Genomic DNA, 6814 nt, shown 5'->3' with positions numbered 1-6814 from the left:
ACTGGAGTGAGTTGCCATATCCTCCTCCAGGAGATCTTCCCAAAGCAGGGATCAAACCCTTGTCTCTTATGTCTCCTGCTTTGGCACCACCTGAAAAACTTATACTTCAATAAAAAAAATTAATGAAGCACTTGCTTCAGCAGCACATATACTAAAATTGCAATAATACAGAGTAGATTAGCATGGCTTCTGCACAAGGATGACACACAAATTTGTGAAACATTCAATATTTTTTTAATTAATGAAAATAAATTTAATTACTACTGACTATAAAAAAACTTACTACTTTTGTATTTTAAAAAAATCAAGCAATCATAAGATTGGAGAGTACAATTATGGATAATTGAAGCATGCTAAGATTGTTCTGTGTTTGAAAAATAAAAGCACCAAATAGGTTAAAATACGTAAGAAATATTTATAGTTAAATCTAATGCTGAAAAAGTAAGGATTATAACTAATAGACAAAATACATAATCAATAATACATTACTCAGCAGACAAAAAGTGCAGAATAGAAAATTTTGGACCCAAAAAAGGCAGAAAAAAAAATCAACAGAAAAAGAAAGGTAAGCATAAGATATAAGATGGTTAAAATCATTGCAGATATCCCAGAAAGAGTCGTCAGTGAGATTATTAAGTTGGATTAAAGCAACAAATCTTGCTCCATGTAGCTAACAATACACTACATTAAAAGACCACACACAAAAGCTGAAAATAAAACATAAAGATACTAGCCAAAGAAAGTTATTTTAACAACATATGATTTGAAAAAGTCAAATTTCAAAACAAAAATCAAGATTAATGAAAAGGAAAAAAACCACACACTTGGAGAAAATATTTGCAAAAGACTCATCTAATAAAGGACTATTATCCAAAATACATGAAGAACTCAAAATTCAGCAATAAGAACCTGATTAAAACATGGGCCATTAAAAAGGAATGAATATGAGTCAGTTCTAGTAAGGTGGATGAATCTAGAACCTGTTTTACAGAGTGAAGTAAGGCAGAAAGAGAGAAGCAAATATGGTGTATTAATTCATATATAGGGCTTCCCAGGTGGCGCTAGTGGTAAAGAACCCACCTCTCAATGCAGCAAACATAAAAGACTCAATCCCTGGATTGGAAAGATCCTCTGAAGGAGGGAACCACACCTGACTCTTAACTGGAGAATCCCATGGACAGAGAAGCCTGGTGGGTTACAATCCATAGGGTCGCAAAGAGTCAGACATGACTGAAGTGACTTAGCAGTCATGCAGCATGCAACGCATATATATGGAATCTAGATAAATGGTACTGATGAACTCATTTGCAGGGCAGGGATAGAGAACAGGCTTATGGACACAGTTGGTTGGGGTGACCAATTGAGAGCGATGCATTGAAACATATACATTACCATATGCAAAATAGATAATGGGAAGTTGCTGTCTAACGCAAGAGCTCAACCGGGTGCTCTGCGACAACCTAGAGGAGTGGGATGGGGTGTGGGGTGGGAAGAAGGTTCAAGAGGGAGGAGACATATATATAATTATGGCTGATTCTCATTGTTGTATGGCAAAAACTAACAGAACATTGTAAAGCAATTATCTTCTGATTAAAAATAAAATTTAAAAAACATATGGGCCAAAGATCTGAACAGATACTTGTTAAAGATATACAGGTGACAAATTGCCTGCGAAAGGATGCTCCACATCATATGTCACTAGAGAATGGCATGTTAAAACAATAGTGAGATACCATTGCATACATATGAAAATGGCCAAAATCAGAAACACAGACAATACCAAACGCTGGAAACTATGTGGAGTAACAGAAACTCTCATACATCACTGTTGGGATGCAAAATGATACAGCCACGTTGGAGGACTTTTGGAAGTTGGCAACTTCTTACAAAGCTACACATATTCTTACCAGTTATCCAATCATTGTGATCCTTGGTATTCATCCAGAGGAGTTGAAAACTTACATAAAGGTGTTTATAGTCAAAGGTGTTCTTTAAAAAAAAAAAAATTTATGGCTGCATCAGGTCTTAGTTGCGGCACTCAGGATCTTTCCTTGCAGCACATGATTTCTTGGTTGCAGTGCACAGGCATCTCTCTAGCTGTGGCACTTGGGCTCCAGAACATGGGTTCAGTAGTTGTGGCAAATGCGCTTAGGTGCCCTACAGCGTATGGGATCTTAATTCCCCCACCAGGGATCAAACCCACATCCCCTACATGGGAAGGAGGACATTTAAACATTGAACCATCAGGGAAGTCCCCAAAGGTGTTTATGCTGCTTAGTTGCTTCAGTCGTGTCTGACTCTGTGCGACACCAGAGACAGCAGCCCACCAGGCTCCCCCGTCCCTGGGATTCACCAGGCAAGAACACTGGAGTGGGTTGCCATTGCCTTCTCCAAAGCATGAAAGTGAAAAGTGAAAGTGAAGTCGCTCAGTTGCGTCCGACTCTTAGCGACCCCATGGACTACAGCCCACCAGGCTCCTCCGTCCATGGGATTTTCCAGGCAAGAGTACTGGAGTGGGGTGCCATAGTTGGTCATAATTGCCAAACCTTGGAAGCAACAAAGTATTTCATTCAGTAAATGAAGAAACCAGACAATGGATTCATCCAGACAATGGTACATCCAGACAATGGATTATTATGCAGCACTAAAAAGAAATGAAGTATCAAACGATGCAAACACACAGAAGAACATGAAATGCATATTACTAAGTGAAAGATAACAATCTGGAAAAGATACATACTATATGGTTCCAATTATATGACTTTCTTTTGAAAAGGCAGAAACATGGAGACCATAAAAAGTTCAGGGATTGCCAGAAGTCAGGGGGACAGAGATAAATACACAGAGCACAGAGGAATTTTTTATAATAATGAATATTTGTTGTTGTACATACACTATCTGTGTTGTGCAAAGTCACTTCAGTCGCATCTGACTCTGTGCAACCCTATGGACTGTAGTCTTCCAGGCTCTTCTGTCCAAGGGATTCTCCAAGCAAGAATACTGGAGTGGGTTGTCATGTCCTCTTCCAGTGATGCATACACTATAAGGTTGTCCAAACCCACAGAATGTATAACACCAAGCGTAAACCCAAAGTTACCATTATGGTGAGTGATGTTGCTAATGGGGGAAGCTATGCACGTGTGGAGAAGAGAGCATATGAGAAGTCTCTGTATCATCCTCTCAATTTTGTTGGAAACCTCAAACTGCTCTAAAAAATAGTCTTAGAAAATACAATGTTGAGGCAATGTGTCTTTACAGGTCTAGACTGGCTTCAGACTTCTGACTCACTTCCTACTTATGCAGCTTCTGAGACTGAGTCTCCTTTCTTCCCAGAGATTTTAAAATCCTTTCCTGCTGATGCCTAGCAGAACTGGTATTATTGCTTACAGCTAAGATTCCTGATTAATACAGCTCTAAGGTCCAATTCACCTGGAAATTAGAGTTTATCATATAGTCTGGTGAGAAACAAAGACAGTGCCCTTGGGGTCTATTGTTGATAATCTAAGTATTGTAGCATAGGCATGAGTTTGAAGAATCCAAAAGTATGTGCACTTACATTGACACTCCAGTGAAATGGCTCTCTCTATGATTTTTTACTGCTAAATCCGGTGGCCTCTGTTCTCAGAACTTACCTTTAGCCATATTTGAAACTGTTCACCAGTCCTTCTCTCTGGAAACTCTATTATCCCTTGACAGAGAGCATTTCAAGGAGAGAGATTGAGCAGGATTATCTTTGTATTTCCAGCACATTGCATTCTGGTTGATACCTGGCACTCAGTGAGATTTCAATAAATGAATGAATAAATGAATGAAAGAATACATATTGTATTTTTACCTGTAACTAAAGGAGAGAGTCTAATTGAATAAAGCACACAGGAAAATGTTAATTAAATAGTGAAAAAGTAATAGTAACTCATCTTGAATGTTTTCAGTCCATTTTAATTGTAGTGATTAATAATAGCATATAAGCAAATTGTGGATTAAAACAAAAATAATATAGATGATTTTCTTCTAACTAAAATATATCAATGGGATTGGCCTGTTAACATATATTGATTTATCAATTAAATTGGTGAATAAAAAGATAATGAAGGAGCTTCAAAAATGGCATGCAGTTGTCAAGGTCCCAAGGAACATCAAAAGGCCTGGTGGATACTCTGTTTATCATGCAGGTCTCTGTCTCAACAAAATCAAAAGTGCCCTTGCTGCTTTCACAGTACCACCTCATTTTGGTTGGATCTTCAAAGATCACCAAATTGATGTTTACCACACCTTGATCAAGACCTGAAGATAAAAGTGATTTCCTCCTGGACAAAACTGAATTAACTCTTGGGAGATTTCTAGTTCCTACTTATTCTGAGGTCAAACACGCACCCCCTAACTAGATATCAATCTCAGAGAATGACTGATCAGGAACTAAGGTAAGAAAACTATAGCCTATGGACCAAATCCAGCCCTTCATCTGTTTCATAAATAAAATTTTATTGGGAAACAGTCATGTTCATTTTTTTTCATGTATTGTCTATGGCTGCTTTTATCTTACAATGGCGAAGTTGAGTAGTTAGGAGAAAAACATTGGGTTGGCCAAAAGGTTGGTTGGGTTTTTTCTGTAAGATGGCTCTAGTAGAACTTAGTTGTCTTCAACTTAATACAAAACAACTTTGTTAGGTTGCATTATGACAGTTGTCATATCAGCATGCATAAAAAACTTACCAAAGTTAGCAAATTTTTGTGCAGCCATTTTAATATTGAAGATGGAATTAAAAAAAAAGCAACCTTTTCAGCATATTATTTTTTATTTTTTCAATAAAGGTAAAAACACAACAGAAATATACAAAAAATAATTGTTTGGTGTATGGAGATGGTGCTGTGACTGATCAGAATGAATCACTGTCTGTATACCTGAAACTTACACAATATTGTAAATCAACTATTTTTCAACAAAACATATTAAAAGTAAAAAATATAGAGAAAGCAGAGAGGAGTGGTCTAATTTAGATTTCTAGACTTGTACCAAAGGCCCCTGAAAATGGGAATTCTCTCTATCCCAACATCAGAGCTGAAGTTTCTCCCTCGCCCCACCTTTACCACACCCTGTCCCTACTTCTTTATAATCAGGGCTGGTAACTGTGAACAGTTCATTGTAAATAGATTTTGTAGTTAAAAACCCATGGTATATCAGAATTCCACAACCACTTGTACATCATGTATCCTAATTCTTTACCCTAAATTCTCACTTTTTCAAAAATAATGGTCTTTTTATCGACAGTCCTTCTCCTTCTGGCAACTCTTGGTCAATCTGTTTCTGTTCCTATTTTTCACAAATATCTTAAATGTAATACTTCCTTATGTACCTGTTCTTAGCACTATTTTCTCCCCGCTTCACACTTGCTCATGTGTCATTTATCTGCTTCCATAGCTTCCATCATCATCTGTACCATTAATTTCCTCTTGCTTTGACCTTTCCTTTAAACCTCACACCTGCATTTCCAATGCTGTACGTCTTCATGTGGGTGTACTGCTTTCCTACTCACACTTGTCCGGTTTGACATCTAAATCATTTTCTCTGCCCACAAAAGCAAACCATAAAGTACATACAAAAATAGAGTGGCTATTCACTGTTTACACTCCCTAACTCACTTAATTGCATCACTCTCCTACTGGTTGCTGAAGCTAGAAACAAGAGGACCCTCTCAACCTTCTATATCTATTCAAACTTAAAATTCTGAGGATTCTTGAATTTTAAGTGTGTTTAGAAATCAACTGCTCCATGTCATCTCCATCACTCTATTTTATAACTTCATCACTGAATAACTTTAAAATAGTTGCAAACTATGTTCTTATCTTTGGTGGATTATTTTTCTAATTCATCCTTCATATTGTTCCCATGTTTATCTTATTGTAATACAAATCTGATCATGAAGCATTTCTGTTCGAAAATCTTCAAAATTCCCTATTGACCTACAAAAAGTAAAAATGGGGTGGCATTCAAAGTTAATCATGCCTTGAGGTGGCAAGAATACACAGAAGAACTGTACAAAAAAGATCTTTATAACCCAGATAATCACAATGGTGTGATCACTCACCTACAGCCAGACATCCTAGAATGTGAAGTCAAGTGGGTGTTAGAAAGCATCACTACGAACAAAGCTAGTGGAGGTGATGGAATTCCAGTTGAGCTATTTCAAATCCTGAAAGATGATACTGTGAAAGTGGTGCACTCAATATGCCAGCAAATTTGGAAAACTCAGCAGTGGCCACAGGACTGGAAAAGGTCAGTTTTCATTCCAATCCCAAAGAAAGGCAATGCCAAAGAATGCTCAAACTACCACACAATTGCACTCATCTCACATGCTAGTAAAGTAATGCTCAAAATTTTCCAAGGCAGGCTTCAGCAATACATGAACCGTGAACTTTCTGATGTTCAAGCTGGTTTTAGAAAAGGCAGAGTAACCAGAGATCAAATTGCCAACATCCGCTGGATCATGGAAAAAGCAAGAGAGTTCCAGAAAAACATCTATTTCTGCTTTATTGACTATGCCAAAGCCTTTGACTGTGTGGATCACAGCAAACCGTGGGAAATTCTGAAAGAGATGGGAATACCAGACCACCTGACCTGCCTCTTGAGAAATCTGTATGCAGGTCAGGAAGCAACAGTTAGAACTGGACATGGAACAACAGACTGGTTCCAAATAGGAAAAGGAGTACGTCAAGGCTGTATATTGTCACCCTATTTATTTAACTTATATGCAGAGTACATCATGAGAAATGCTGGACTGGAAGAAGCACAAGCTGGAATCAAGATTGACAGGAG

This window comes from Bison bison, unplaced genomic scaffold (assembly GCF_000754665.1).
Source record: "Bison bison bison isolate TAMUID 2011002044 unplaced genomic scaffold, Bison_UMD1.0 scf7180017864263, whole genome shotgun sequence".
In the NCBI taxonomy this organism is placed as follows: domain Eukaryota; kingdom Metazoa; phylum Chordata; class Mammalia; order Artiodactyla; family Bovidae; genus Bison; species Bison bison.
The sequence above is the reverse complement of the archived record's forward strand: the minus strand, read 5'-3'. Positions refer to the sequence as shown.